Source organism: Protobothrops mucrosquamatus, unplaced genomic scaffold, assembly GCF_001527695.2.
Source record: "Protobothrops mucrosquamatus isolate PMUCROS unplaced genomic scaffold, P.Mucros_1.0 scaffold39, whole genome shotgun sequence".
NCBI lineage: Eukaryota > Metazoa > Chordata > Lepidosauria > Squamata > Viperidae > Protobothrops > Protobothrops mucrosquamatus.
In genome coordinates, this window is record NW_015386421.1 from 1,386,153 (window position 1) to 1,402,467 (window position 16,315).

At 36.0% G+C, this 16,315-nt stretch overlaps 1 protein-coding gene across 1 annotated transcript in view; it reads left to right on the forward strand.

The window, feature by feature from the left end:
* Positions 1 to 16,315, forward strand: part of ERI3 (ERI1 exoribonuclease family member 3) — a 239,052-nt gene that overhangs the window by 19,100 nt on the left and 203,637 nt on the right. The gene's annotated exons all lie outside the window — the stretch shown is intronic.

Below are 16,315 nucleotides of genomic sequence, written 5' to 3' on the forward strand. Positions count from 1 at the left end.
ATAAACTAAGATTGTACTACTGTTTCTACCAAATCTCACACTCAAACGGGCAGTGCATGTCTTTTTGAAAATCTGTTAGAAACTACATAATTTGATCTATTTTTCTCTACTGCAAGGTTCCAGTTTTCTACTATTAAAAATAATGATTCTTCATGTACAATGTAACATTGTTTAGGTTTAGCTGATTTCCCTAATCTGTTCTCATTAAACATGTTTTATTTACCAAGCTTGAGGTAAGAATTTTGGCAAGGATGTTGGGAAGTGGAATGGGAAGGAATATTTACTACTATATTTGGAGGCAATATAAGGGCCTAAAAATATGATAACACTTTTCCTATCGATTACTATAAAAGTGAGAGACAAAAATCCACTCTGTACCATCCATGTTCTTGTTTTTAACCTTGAATCGTTGTTAATCTTAATTTTAGTACTTTTAATGTTTTTTATATGTACTGTATACTTTTATACCATTGTAGGCCACCCAGAGTTATAATGGTGAGATGGGCACCATATAAATTTAATATGTAAAATAACTAAAAATAACAGTGAATAATGCATATGCATCTTCCAGTTTTTCTACAGCAAAGCAAATCAGTATTTTAAAAAATCAAAGAGAACATTTTTTTGTATATTGCATTAGACCTGCTTAATTTTATTATTATTTTGAATCGCTGGGAGGACTTCTAGTTTCACTTCTTAAGATTTTGAATTGGAAAACATTGTTAAATAAAATTAGTCTTTCAGGTATTATGGTGATGACTACTTGCAGTTCTGGGTTTAAGTGGAGCTGTGATTTGTGCATTGATTTTACCTTGCATTTTATCACCTTGTGCCAATATTCTTAGTCAGTGTGTCACTTTTGACTGAAAAATTTCTTCTTTTAGTGTGCATAAAAAATTGAAGTATTTTTGAAGTATTTTTAAACTTCATGAAAGCCTTTGCCTGAAACATTGCTATGTTCTAATGGGACAGTAGTGTCTGCATTGCGAAGGAAGGAGCTCAGATGTCTTTTCATTTTGTGATAGTTTCATCCAGTTTTAGAAGTCAGTCATGGGCCATAACCTTGTTACAATTGGAAGGAACAAGAGATAGGAGGCCTATGGTTTTCATTAACTTATTTCCAATAACTGCAGAAAAACTGAAAGATATTTCTTATTATTTTTGCTGCCAATTTCAGCTCCTTTTTTCAGCTCCTCTTTCTAGTTTAGTCTGAAGAGTATCAATAATCTTGTGCTCTCCGTTATTACGTTTGGATCAAAAACTAGATAAACTGTTTTGAATACATGGCTGTCTCTGTAGTAGGTTATTCTATTGCAGGGGTGTCAAACTGCCGGCACGCAGACCGGGTGCGTCATGCGGAAGCCGCGCCCACCCCATTGCCGGCAATGACAAAACTGTTGCGATACATTGCGCGACGTCACATGACGTCGCGAGTTTGACATGTCTGTTCTATTGAAAGCAGCTTACCTGAAAGAAAATGAAAGTTTACTTTTGTTTTTCAAACTTTTCTGTAATCCTGAGGATTTTGGGGAAGTGCTGTTGATTGTTTAAAACTAATTTTACAGAAATATTTTAATTTTCCCTGCAAAAGCCTGTCAAAGTTATACATTGATATTACTACAGTATTGTTGAATATGGGCTTGGTCTGCATCATTTTGATGCAAACCCTGATGCATGTAGAGCTGGTTTACAGCTGGTAGTAAAATGGAGCATGAGTAGAATACAATTACTGTAGTTTTAAAGAGCTATATCCCCCAAGTCCTTTCTGTAGCATGGTACAAGATGTGCTATATATTTTGAAGGTAAGATTGCTCATTAAAGCTGGAAATTATTTATTTAGATTTCTTCAGGAACTGTATCTATGTCATCATTGCCTGATCATGGAACTCTCTATCCAGGACAATCAGCTTATATTTGTATAAAAATGTGTAGAGGCACTAAAAATAACTTTATTCACAATATATTGCTAAAAATAAGAACTTGTTAAATATTTTTTTCTTTACTGCTGTCTTCTTTAGTGTGAACCTTGAGAGCACATTTAGAGAAAGCAGCTGATAGGTGAATGACTCAGGGCTTAACTAGCTTGTGAGTTAAATGAAATAAGAAATAGAGGGCAGGGTTTTAGAGCACTGGATCAAACTCAGTTTGAAGAGCAAACACCTGAACTAGCTAGGTTCTGATCTGTAAATGTCGACATAGGGGTTCAGAAACACTTGTCTGTGGGAAAATCAGAATCCAAAATAGCCCTGATGTCTTTAAGAATAAAAACCAGGAGTTCTACTTAAGAATGGTATATGAGATCAGGGCCAGAGTTTGAATATAAAAATGAAGATCGAACACAGTATTTATGGCATCTGAAACATTTAGTTTAGCATCATGCAGACCAGCAATAGCTATGCTGGCAGGGAATTCTGGGAACTATCTGGATGCTTATCTATGTTGGAGAAGGTTTAAGTAGATGGAGGTTGAATGTAAATACAATAGAATGTCCTGCTGGACTATTTAATTGAAAAATAAAGTCACTAGTACCAACTCTTAAAATTTTACTGTAAAAATAAAGTATTTTATGAGTATTTCAAATAAATTTATTCCAAATAATCCCCCCCTGCCAAATTAAATCTATTCCTTAATAGAAATGGTGTGATTAGACTTGCAATGGAGATAAGAGTACTGTCTGTCCAATTTGCTCTGAGCAAACTTGTAAAATGTATTTACTGATTACAGGTAGTCCTCAACTTAACAACAGTTTAGTGACAATGGCACCAAAGTTCAAAGTTACAATGGCACCAAAAAAAGTGACTTATGACCATTTTTCACACTTACGACCATTGCAGCATCCCCATGGGCACGTGATCAAAATTCAGATGCTTGGCAACTGACTCATATTTATGATGGTTGCAGTGTCCCAGAGTCATATGATCACCTTTTGTGACCTTTTGACAAGCAGAGTCAATGGGGAAACTAAATTTACTTAATGACCTTGTCACTAACTTAACAACTCCAGTGATTCGCTTAACAACTGTGGCAAGAAAGATAGTAAAATGGGGCAAAACTCACTTAATAAATGTCTCAATTAGCAGCAGAAATGTTGAGCTCAATTGTGGTCAAAAGTCGAGGACTACCTGTACATTAAATCAACTCAATCTAGCTCACGGGTGTCAAACTCGCCACGTGACGTGTCGTGACGTATCACGACTCTTTCTGCATTGCTGGCAATGGGGTGGGCACGGTTTCGGTATGATGAGACCGGCCCACGGGCTGGCAGTTTGACACCCCTGATCTAGCTTGTTTCAAAAATCAAATTTTCCTTTTCTCTCTCATGAAGAGTGGTGTATTTGTCTTTTATTTTTCTCTCTTCTTTTTCTCGGAGAATGGGCTTTTTTGATTTGATAATTATTGTTGAAGTTTGCCCTTGCAGAAATTCTTATTGATGCATGTTTGAGAATGATGCAGAATTAACTTAGTGTTTTTGGGAGAATGAAGGTAAAATATTTTCTGTTGCTTCCAGTCAGTGTGGCATTTGATGTACTCCATAATGTTTGTGTATTGCTGATATTCTCTGTTTTCCTTTGAGGCTGAAGATTGCATTGCACATTCATTCATTCATTCATTCATTCATTTGCTTGATTGTTTCCTTATTTGTATGTATAGCAGATAGTCACAGTTATTCCTGGCTCCCATATTAGTGCATATGCTAATACATAAGTTTCTAAACTTGTTTCTAAATGTGTTGTTTGTATTTATTTTTAGATTCTCACATAATACATTTAACATGTGAGCTCAAAAATCAGACATTCTTTGCTTCTTTCTCTTAGTTAATTGCTTCAGTTCTGAGGCAGTTTTGATTCTTATATTATGGTAACAGTCTTTCAGAACATGATCTATTCTTGATAGATACATCAACAGCTATACATCTATATCTATGTTGATGCATTTGATTCTTTTTTTCTGGAAAACTAGATTCCCCCTTCCTCACACAATATTAAGATGTTCAAAAGTGCAGATGGAAATTATCTTTATTATTATTATTTTTTATTATTTTAGGATTTATATGCCGCCCTTCTCCCCATGGGACTCAGGGCGGCTCACAGCATATTACAACATCATACAAAAAAAAATAAAATAAAAAAAAATTTCCCCTACTAAAAACCAATTAAAACCCAAATATTGGTAGCTGTGGCTCCCCTAACCTGATATGGTCCTCTGCTCCCGCCATATCTGCCTCTCCCACTGACCATACCTCCCTCCTCCCTCAACCCCCCACCCTCCCCCCCCACCCTTTCTACACCGCAACCCTCAGACATGGCTGGTCCTGACCTAAGGTGATCCTCCCCCCTCCCAACCTCCCGCGTTCCCCCTAAAAATTTATTAAAACACCCCTTTAAAAAGAGCCTTAATTTGGCCAATTTCCGGAATTTTTGGCTCGTGCTCTGCTTTATCAAAAGTGCTATAAGTTTGTAAAAAAAGCCTTTCATGCCATGACTAATTTTCCTTACAGATTCACTTAATAGCTTGAAATCTGAAATAATAGAAAATGTTAAGTGCAACAGCAGAAAAAATGCATTTTTTCCATAGAATTTTCTTTCTTTTTCTATTTTGGGGTCCCACCAGTTTTTGCTTGCAGGCAAATAGTATTTTCTTGCAGAACTTCCAATTACAAAGGCCATTTTGAAAGCACCATAAAATTATGTCTCAGCCCTCCTGGATAAACCAGATAAGAAACACAACATGATAAGCTAGTTCTACTTTATTGTATGGCTACATTAACAGAATCTTGCTAGTCTGAAGGTGCAGACTTGCCACCACCTTCTTTAACTGCCTGAACACTTGAGAGGGTCCTTCCTAATTTTTTTCCTCTGTTACTCCCATTGGGTGCTCTTGCCTCTCTTGTCTGAATATTTCCTAGGCAATATCTTGTCTCCCAAGGTCATCTACACATTCCATTCCTTTGTTATTGTTCATATATATATATATATATATCTTGAAATTCTTGTTGGCAGGCCTCTTGACCCGTGGCTACAGAATTGCTTCCAGAAACTTCATTGTGCCCTGCCCATGCACACATATAAGTTTGTTTGCATGGTTTTAGTCTAATGAAAATTATCCGTATAATGGCATTTCAGTCAGCCACACTTTATATAAATTTGCTTGGAGGTATATTACATGCTTATATACTGTACATACCTACCCATAAAGTTATTTCTTTTTGATGTAAAAAAAAAAAAAGAATGAGAAATAGTATGCCATGCAAACTAAAGACATGAGAAGAAAAAGTAATATAGCTAGAACAGTTTCTATTTTTGTGTGTTTTTCCATACAGTACTATTTATCCTTGCAAACTTTCTTTGCTTTAATGATATCCAGACACAGTTTCATATATTGCCTTTTCTCCTTTGAACATTTTTTTCAGGATCACCAACTGCAACCATGACTTTCTTGGTCTTGGTCTTCTTGATGCATTTATTGTTCCTTCGTGTAATTGTTTTGTGATTCAATTCTCATACATTTTCTCCTTCAGTGTAATATCTTTCATATATCTTGTCGCTCACTTAAGTTCAGTCCACATTAGTTCAAGCTGCCACATGAAGTGGTAGCTTCTCTTTCATTAGGTGTCTTCAAGCAGAGGCTGGTTGATTATCTGTCAGCGATGGTCTAGTGATTCTTGTACTAAGAGAGGGTTGGATTAGATGGTTTCTAAAGTCCCTGTGATTCTTTTCTGGTTTTATAACATATACTTCTTAAGCATCCTATCCCCACCACATTCACATTGTTTTGATGATTCCCAGGACGTATTCAGTGCCATAGATATTTTGACTTCTGCTATTTATCATGTCTTTAATTAATTGAGTTCTTCCTGAATTAAAATGGATGTATGTACTTTTTTTTTTTAGATAACTAGGACAACTATATGTTTGTACTACAATAGTATTCTGAATACCTTTTTAGTACACTTGAATAATGTGCTGGTTTGAGTATAATAACACATAGTTTGTTGGTATAATTGACCGCATTTCACCATGCTAATGCAGCAGTGCTTTTTTTTGCTTTTTTTTACAACCAGACTGTATGGTCAATTTTGCAGAATATTTGAAGTTGGATTTGAGAATAGGTGGATGGCTGCTAAAGCATGTTGTCCATTACCGATGGAGGCCAGTGAAGGACCACTGAATTCAGCAAATTCTCATTAAAATAATAATTAAAACTCACTATGCTAGTACTGTTTACAAGCTGTCCCTTCTTTTAATTGCCTTAGAAATAAGATTTGGTGGTGATGGGGGGAAATAGAACTGAAGCATTCCACAATTTCTGATTCTTCTATTTCCTCCCCCCAACCAACTTGGAGGCATCAACTCTCATCTGTCAAAGTGTAAATCAGCAATTAAAACACAAACAGCGAAATGCCAAAGATGACCTGGAGCACAAAGCGACTGACAAACAAGTCCGGACAAATCGGCGGATAATTTATAAGCATTGCCCTAAAATCTAATTATTTGGCAATTCGAATTTGCAGCCAGCCAGGGCTGTGCAATAAATTTAACTCGCCATAAATTATTTAGGAGCAGCCTGTGGTGTAAATCAAAAACACAAGTGTTTGTTTAAGAAACAAGGTCCTTGTGCATAAAATGACTCTTTTTTGTGTTTCACAAAGAAGAGACAAAAACTGTCAGATGCGATACCTTAAATTTTTATTTTGAAGGTGTAAAAAGTGGTTTTTAAAGCAGATAACATTGTCCTTTTTCTTATTATGAACATACCGGTACTACTTTCAATAGAATTCTGCTTTATAGTGCGTTGGGAACATTTCTCTTAAATTTTCTAATATTTTTTTATTCTATAGCTTTCTATGTCTGTATGTGCTTGTGTGTGTGGAGGGTGGATACACATACACATACATACCTTTATTTTGCTGTGAAGGGGATGAATAAATACTCTCAGTCCCTCCTTTTTTTCCTTACTCAAGTCCGGTATTGCTATCCATCGCCCCTTATTTAAATAGATATTTGAAATTTGGAATTTTTTACTTTTTGTTATCTAATATTATAGACAATGCTGTAAACAAAGTGTTCCTCTGTGAATATCGGTATAATTTTTTTCTGTTTCCAATTCAAGAGATTTCTCTCAAAGTGGCTCATATATTGAAGGTTGTAGTTTTTCCTTTCAGTAAGGAACTCAGCCTCAATTTTGTTCCCTTCATTCATGTTTCCACTTTTCCTCATTACTGTGAAATCACTTCAGGAACCCTCCCTCTCTCCCTCCCTCAGTGGACTGAAGTAAAATAGGTGGAGTTTTAAATGCTAATATATCGGGAGCCCATGAATGTTCCCATTCCCTTGTAAAACAAGGTGAATATGTATTGGTTTCCCTCACAAAGTGGGAATGCAATACATAAATGCAAAAATCTACAAAATACATAAATGCAAAAATCTACGAACAATCTGTAGCATTTCAGTACCAATTGGTTTGTACAAATTTAATAATATAAATGGCAGGAAATACACATTGCCAGCACAATCTATTCATTCACTTGTTAATTCATTCCTTTATTCAGTTTCTGTAGCCACCCCTCTCAACCAAGTGACTCTGGGTGACTTACAGTTCTAAAACAATTAAAAATAATAAAGCAAGAGAAACGAGAAATAAATTCATACAACAACCGAAATAGTTAACTAACAGTAAATCCAAGAAACGTAACCCTTAAACAAAGACAACTGGACTTTCTTTTTTTTTTCTTGAAGATATTTCGCTTCGCATCCAAGAAGCATCCTCAGTTCTGACTGAATGCTGGGGGATGGAAGGATTTATATTCCTATTAACTATTACCTGGATGATTGAGAATCTCCATAATTTCTCTATTTTTAAAGCCTTACAAAAAGACCACAGAATGTGGCCATGCTAATCTTTGAGGGGAGAATATTCCAGAAAGCAGGGGCTGCAGCAGAAATGGCCCATCTTCTAGTTTCTGCCAATTGATACTCTTTGACTGATGGGATCTGCAGCATGCCCAATCTGTTGAATCAAATTGGATGGGGTAGAGTCAACCCTCAGATAATCGGGTCCCCAGCTAGCTATGAAGGGGTTTAAAGGTGACAACCAGCACCTTGAATTTCCCCTCAGAAAAACACTGATGTAGCTCATGTAGAAACTCATGTAGTAATGGTGTTACAGATGCCATATTCAATACCATTTATTAACTCAACTGCATTCTGCACCAGTTCGTTTCCAAATGCTCTTCAAGGCCAGCAGAGACAATTTTAATTGTTTTCTTTTTTAAGTTAGGTATATACCACTAAATCTATTTCTATAATCTTAGAGAAGGTTCTTTATTTTCTATCAATTTCCTCTGTTCATTTTGTAGTGAACTTACTTTATTATGTCTGAAGGAAACAAAAAGTACCCTAGCAATGTAGCAGCATACTAGTATAGAGGATAATTCTGTGCAAAATAAAATGTGCTAAATTTATTTTTTAGGATACATAGTTGAAGAGTACATAAGAGTTCCTTAAGTCAAGAATTACAGAATTAATCCAAGAAAATATATTATTCACACTTGATAGTATGGGCAGAAAACATATAAATATTTTTCTGATGGATTATCTGACAAAAACATGAAATGAACTGAAGGGCAAATTTTTAAAAAAATTGTTAAAAAAACAGAAATGTGGGTTGATGGAAAAATAAAGGTATTTTGGATTGTAGGGAAGAAAATCTTTTCATGTCTATAATTTTTCACCTTTTCGTGTCTATAATGTTTTTCACCTTTTCATGTCTATAATTTTAATATTTAAATAGTCTCAAATTCTTTTTTGCTGTATTGCTGTATTTGCATCAAATGTTTTTAACTAGAATTTTCACAACACCCTCCTCTTGCTTATTTTCCCTCATTAGAATGTCTATATGTGGACATTCAAGCTGTCAATCTTATTAGAAAGTCCTCTCTTCCATCTATTTCTTCAATTTGATTGACAGTATAAATCTATTGTAGTATTTTAAAGTGGGTAGATTGTCAGTTTGCATCTATGTGCTCCAAAATTCAACTTGTTTGGCTGTGTATGTAAGTGCTTAGCATTTTATAATAGCTTCTAATGAAATTGTAGGTCTGTAATAACATTTGGAATATCTAAAACAAACCATATGCTTGTAAAAAAGTGGGAACGCATTGGCTTTAAGCCATAAATTCTGGGTAATGGAATGCTTTTTTCCTCTTTATGTTTGATAGATATTTTTGTTTCTGCAGGAATGTCAGCTCCTAATTTCATGATGTATCATGGGTTTTAGAAAATTGAATTTAATAAAGGCATAAGATGAATGGCAGCTTTAAAGGTCCCAACACTTGTCTTTATTAGCTGGATGGACGGCGGGCTGCCCAAATGCTCCTATTCTCCAAATGGAAGCTTAAATGGAAAATACCACAGAGTGTTGTAGGTTACATTTCATTGCAAGGCTAGTTAACATTGTTAGTGAACAACAATTCTGATTTCATAGGGCTTATATTTGTTGCAAACATTGCTGGAGATGGAAAAAAAAGTTGTTGTCTTCCAGTCTGTCCCCATGGGAATCCTGGGACATCAACCTTTTGGGAAGGCCTTTTCTTCTCATTTTGAAAAACTGAACAGGAAAGCCAAGAAATAACGGGGGTGAAGAAAATAAAGCAGTTGATCTTTTCCCCCAAGATATTGGATTTCTTAGAACAGAGGACGTTTTTAGTCCTGTAGTTTTCATAATCTGAGCAGTCATAAAATGCTCAGAATTTCTCATTTCACTATTTTGTTTTATCTACTAGTTTACTCTAGCCCTCTTGAGGGTGTTTTGTATGCTTCGTTCTTTGTTTTCTTGTATGGATTCAATTGTTTAACCAGTGGAACAACCTGCCTCCAGAAGCGGTGAATGCACCAACACTGGAAGTTTTTAAGAAGAAACTGGACAGCCATTTGTCCAAAATGGTATAGGGTTTCCTGCCTGAGCAGGGGGGTTGGACTAGATGACCTCCAAGGTCCCTTCCAACTTTACCATTATTATTATTATTATTATTGTTTTCCTAATGCAAAGCTGCTTGGCAACTATGACACAGAGCTGATATGGTAAGGAGGAGAAAGAGTTGAAAGTATGCTGGTAATAGTTTAAAGAGAAACTTCAAAACTGGTAAATCTTTTGTATAATCTGATGTATATTATATGAGAACTGATTGCAGACAATAGATTTATAGCAAGATTGTTGAAGACTATGTCATACAGAATTTCCCTCCCCCCCCTTGTTCCTTGAGCTATATCACATGTCCCATTCAGATATTACAAATACTACTAAATGTCATCATATGAGGGACAAAATATTTTTTGATGTTAATATCATGAATAATATTTTGTAGCAAAGCTGTCAATAAAAAGAGACATTCAGTAGAATCCTAAACCAGGACTAAGCAATAAATCTCTGTTCCCTAATTTTCACAGTTTTACTAACCTGCTAGGCTCAACTAGCCTGAATTCTCTTATATGCACAACATAATACAGCTAGATAAGAATAAGAATATATTTATTGTCAACTAGAATGAAGCCATATTCAACAGTTTTTTGCCTTATCTCATTGGAGAATGCAGTTCTCTCTTATATAAAACTCCCTATAGTAGTTTAAGTCTATTGTTTTGTTTTCCTGTATTTCCCATGTTTCAGTGGATTCTCTGATCTATGCTTTGTGACCTTCAAGGTAAGCAGTTATTGCCTATTGACATAACTGATATCTTGGCCTTGAGAAATTTGGGTCTTGCCTTCTCATTCATGTAATAAATGCTAAACGCTTGAATGGATACTTTTTCTGTAAATTAGTCGTAATGTTGATAATTATATGATGTAATGTTCAACTTAATGGCTACATTTTTAATTTTGATAAGAAATGTGTTAATTGTGTGTACTGACTTAAAAGTATTCAGAAGTGAACAATTCAAAAACTGCAGTTGATTTTTTAAAAGATAGTAAAATTAACAGGGACTACTTGATATGATCATATTATGTCAGTGTCTTGTGATCTGGATTGGTTTGCTTTTGAATTCAGTCCGTCCATCCCATCCCATCCCATCCATCCATCCATCCCATCCATCCATCCATCCATCCATCCATCCACCCTCATTGTATTACAGGTAATCCTCGAGTTACAAATGTAATGGAGCCTGCCAATTACATTCGTAACCATAGGATTCGTAGGAATGAATCACGTAACTTGAAAGTGATCACTCCCTGCCTTCGCTCATGCATTCACTAATCAAATGTGCAGGTTGTTAAATGCACAAGGTATCTCAGGGTGGGGAAGGCCATGGGGGGGCATAGTGCTTCCAACCACCCAAGACCTCCCCTGACCCACTGAGATATCTCATGCTTCTCCCTGCCCCCCATCCTGCCCATCCGGATCATGTGATCAAGGGAGCTGTCTCCTTGCCAGCCTCTCAGCCATGTTTTCTCCTTGAGCAAAGGCTTGCCGAGGCCTGCAGGAGCAAGAGATTGCGTCCCTATAGGCTCCGGTTGTTTTTGCAAAAAGTCTTTGCTGCCGAGAACGGAAGCGCGCGCCCCTCCTGTCCTCTGTTCTTGGCAGCAAAGGCTTTTTGCAAAGATGGCAAAAGGCTTTGCAAATGGACGGAAGCCTTCAGTGCTTCAGAGCTTCACTCCATTTGCAAAATCATCTGCTGCAGATGTCGTCCAGGTCTCCATTTGCAGGGAACAGAAGCCTAAAGTACCAGGAGATAATGCTAGATCAGTAGCACGAGATGTCATGCTACTGATCTCGTGTGATCTTGCGGTACTTTAGGCCTCCATTCTCTGCAAACGCACCGAAGGCCTGAAGCACTGAAACAGGCCAAGAAACTGAAGGCTCAATAGATCTTTGCAAGGTGAATATCCACAGGCCCAGTGCCTGTGGAGACCCAGCGGGGAGGAGGATAGGCAGAGCAAATATTGCAGTGCCTCTGCGGTCGTTCGTAAGGGTGAACAACTACCATGGTCTGCAACATTTGTAACTTCGGGACTGTGTCGTAAGTACTTGGGGAGGGGTTATGTTTAACTTTGAATGGTCACTAAGTGAACTGTCATAACTGAGGATTACCTATATAGCCTTATAGGATACACAGTCATTAATTTATATTTTATTCTTAAAACTTCTCAGTATTCCTGTTTGAGTATTTTATCCTCTCTATTCATCCATGATTTTCTGCCTTTTCCTTTCTCTTGATCAGTCCACTCTTCTTTATACAGGAAGTCCTTGACTTAGAGCAGTTTATTTAATGATCATTCAAAGTTACATAGCACTGATAAAAGTGACTTAGGACTGTTTTTCACACTTATGGCTATTGCAGCGTCCCCATGGTTATGTGATAGCAATAGCAATAGCCCTTAGACTTATCTCCGCTTCACAGTGCTTTACAGCCCTCTCTAAGCAGTTTACAGAGTCAGCATATTGTCCCCAACAATCTGGGTCCTGATTTGCTTTACAGTTTTGTTACTAATTTAACAGCTGCAGTGATTCACTTAACAACTGTGGCAAGTTGGGGAAAAACTCACTTAGCAACTGTTTTGCTTAGCAACAGAATTTTTGGGCTCAATTGTAGTCATAAGTCGAGGACAACCTGTATATTTGTTTTGTGATTCAGTCCTCATTCATTCTATCTATATCAGATGTGGGGAACAATGACCCATTTACGACCTCTGGACTTTGACTCCCAGAATTCCTGAGCCAGCAGGTTGTAAAAGGGCCATCGTTCCCCACCCCTGATCTATATGATAGCATAGAGTGTAATCATTGAACAATAAAATCTTGATTTGTGGGGGAAGGGGATATTTGTTACCCCTGAATGTCTCAAATCTGAATTCATGCCATTTGTTTCAATTTAGATAATTTTATATGAAACTGATGCAGTTGATATACATTTATTCACTTACTTATCTCCTGCCTTTTGATATGGAAGTCACACTAGTATATATAGCACTTCATTCTCCCATGAAATAGATAGGATATATAAAGTGTGAGTGGTCCGTATCACCCAATGAATATCTGTGGTGAAGAGTGAACTAGAACCTGAGCTTCCATAATGCCATCCAACATCTTAGCTACTGTACATTTGAATGGTATGTAAAGACATACATTGATGGAATTTTGTTATGCATCATCTAGACTATTTCAGATAATAAGCATATCTGAATGGAATTTTGCCCATTACAGTTGAAGATTGGTAAATGGAAGTTCTTAAATCAAGGTAGTCTTCCCACCACCTGCATAATATTTAATATGTGACCTTCATTTTCATATTCCTACAATTTATATCTATTGAGTTTATTATACATTTGCTCTAATTTAAGCAGTATACAGTAAATTTTCTTTATTGTAATCATACATTTTTAATGTTGTTCTGAAAAACAAAAAATTGGCCCAAACTGCACCTGCCTGGCATAAAGCAACTCTGCAGTTCCCAAATTTTATTCATTGTCAGTTCTTGTACCCTTTCTGTTAGAATTCCACCAAGTACCTCCCCAGGCAGATTTAATACATTTCGTAGTTTTAAAAGTTTTCCCATATATAATGAAACAATAGCATTTTTAAACATAATTAGCACATTTATACCTTTCCTTTTGTCAGTGGTTTTCCTTGGGCACTATGATTTACTGTTCAATGTTTATTTCAATTTCACTCTGACATATCACTAGTATTCCCATATAAATGTCCAAGAGATTCTTTCCCACATTCGTTAGTTTTATCTAAAATATTTTCATCATGTTTATTCTTAATTCTGTTCACTTTACTGGAGGCTTCTTATTTAGCCTTTTTTCCTACTTCCCAAACAATATTTTATTTCTCCATCATCATGCTGAGAAAAGGCGTTCAGGTAAGACAACGCCCCTTCTATCAAAATCTCTTTTCCTTTTTAGGGATTCTGTTGATGTTGCCCCAAGCAGAATTGGTTCTTTTGGCAGCTGTAGTACACTGCTGACTCATGCGTAATCTGGTCCACGAAAATACCCAGATTCTTTTTACAAGTACTACTGACGAGCCAGAAAATGACTGCCTTGGACTTGTCCACCTATTTTTTTTCTCCCTAAGTGCTGAACCCTATATTTCTCATCTTTTATTGAAGAAGACATAATGTTCAAGTGTATCAACATCCTTTTGAACTTTGAGCCAGTTTTCTGCTTTGTGTTGTCTGCAAATTTGCTGACCATCTCTTTATCCCCTTGTTGGAGTCATTTATAAAAGTGTTAAAGAGCTCTGGGTTCAGGACAAAACTCTGATGTATCCCACTTCATGCCTTACTGTATATAGACATAGATATGTTAAGCTTCATGAATTAGGTATGATTGTTCAACCTACTGTGAATCTATCTGATAGTGAGACCATCCATCCCATATACGTAGTTCCAGTGGTCAACATATAGCTAAAGAGCATAACACAATAAGTTGCGTGTGGTTTGTTTATAATTTAGTCCATAGTGTGAATTCAGCCATTATAATTTAGTTTTATGTGAACCTGGCTGTAGACAACAAACTATGGTTTAAAAAAAGGATGGTGTCTGAACCTATTTGTTGTATAGTGGTGGTCTATATTGTAGACCAGTATACGGTCAGAACCCCAAACGTGAATCCATTCCTTTCTTCTGTAGGATTTGGATTCTTAAGATGCAAATGTTGCTTGGCAGACTTTCTTTTTTAAAGCTTATTTTTTCTCCTCTTCCAGATGTTTTCAGGCAGTTTTGTTGTTGTTTTTAAACTAATTCTATTCATGTTTAAAAATTTATGAAAGCACTAATAAAAATGTCAAAGTGGTAAAAATGTTAGCTTTTGCTCTGCTTTGATTAAATTTTGCAAACTGTTTTTGAATATTAAAAAGCAATTTTTTTTATTCTCTCTTCCCTCCACAAGTGATTTGAGAGGCCGGATGCTTGGCTATCACTCAGTAAGCTCATTTGCACTCTAGAGCCCCAGCATCATGTTTCTCTATTAAATAACACAGACAAATTATCCTTTAAAGACACCAAACAAATTGTCACTCCTCTTACATTAAACTCGGGAGGAGGTGGAGTGGGGAGAAAGAGACAAAGGATTTTGTTTTTATTCCTTGGGTGTTTTTTTCCACTCTAATTTCACGTGTATATTTTAATAGAAGCCAGACCCATCATAACTAGATTTGTTTAAACTTCTTCTAACAAGGCCATATAATTTTTGAAAATATTTTTGATGATTCAACTACTTGAATTTTGTGATTTTTTTTTTCCTGTATCAGGGTAACTTTGTCCCCAAAAAAAGAATGGTAGGAAGAACATTACACTCAAATTTATTCTGAGTTTCTTTTCAAGAGTTGCAGAGTGGACATGATATCAGTATGTTTTAAATATGTGCATATGTTTCTCCTCTTCGTCTTTCTTAGTTCAGTGTTTCTCAAAGTGTGATCTGAGGACACCTGGGGGGTCCCCAAGACCCTTTCGGAAGTCCACAAAATCAAAAGTATTTTTCATTCTATGTTGAAAAATAAGAGCATTAAAATCCTATGGAAGAATTCTGAGAAACAAAGTGGCAGTGATTGTATCAATTTTAATTTTTAATAAGGTAATCGTTGCTTATCAATTGCTTCATTTAGTGATCTTTTGAAGTTTTGATGGTGTAAAAAAAGTCACTATTATTCTTGCTTTTGCAGTCGTTGCAATGTCCTGTGGTGACATAATTGCAATTTGCATATTTCATAATTATCTCGCAGCAAGAGAGTAATAGAGAAGTAAAATCATAAGTCGCGGTCACAAGATGTTTCACTTAGCGACTATGGCCTTTACTTAATGATCAAAGGAGAAGTAAGGTTGTAATCTCTTGTGATAGTGTGAGTTTCCGTTTAGCAACCAAGTTATTGATTCAAATGGTTTTTTAAGTAAGGACTATTTGTACATATTGATAAATATTATCTATGCAAGCAAAAGTTATATTGAGATCTTCCGTAATTTTTAAATGTGGGAAGGGTCCTAAGAGAGAAAAGTTTAAGAAATGCTGTATTAGATTGTAAGAGGTGGGGCCTCTCAAATGTCTACAGTTTTATATAATGGATGATGCTAGATAAATTAATAATTACAGTAAGTTTATTTGCTACAATTAATATTACTTTCATTTACATGCTTATTTTTTATATATCTGCATATACTGCAGCAATATTTTAGTACCTTTGCAAACCAGAGAACAGAGACTTTATAAGAAAAAGGCCCAGAGTTCTAATGAATGTTATGATAGAAATATATACTTTCGACTGGTGGATGATTTTGATACCTTCTTAAATTTGTTCATCTTAGAATTGACACTTGTCCGTC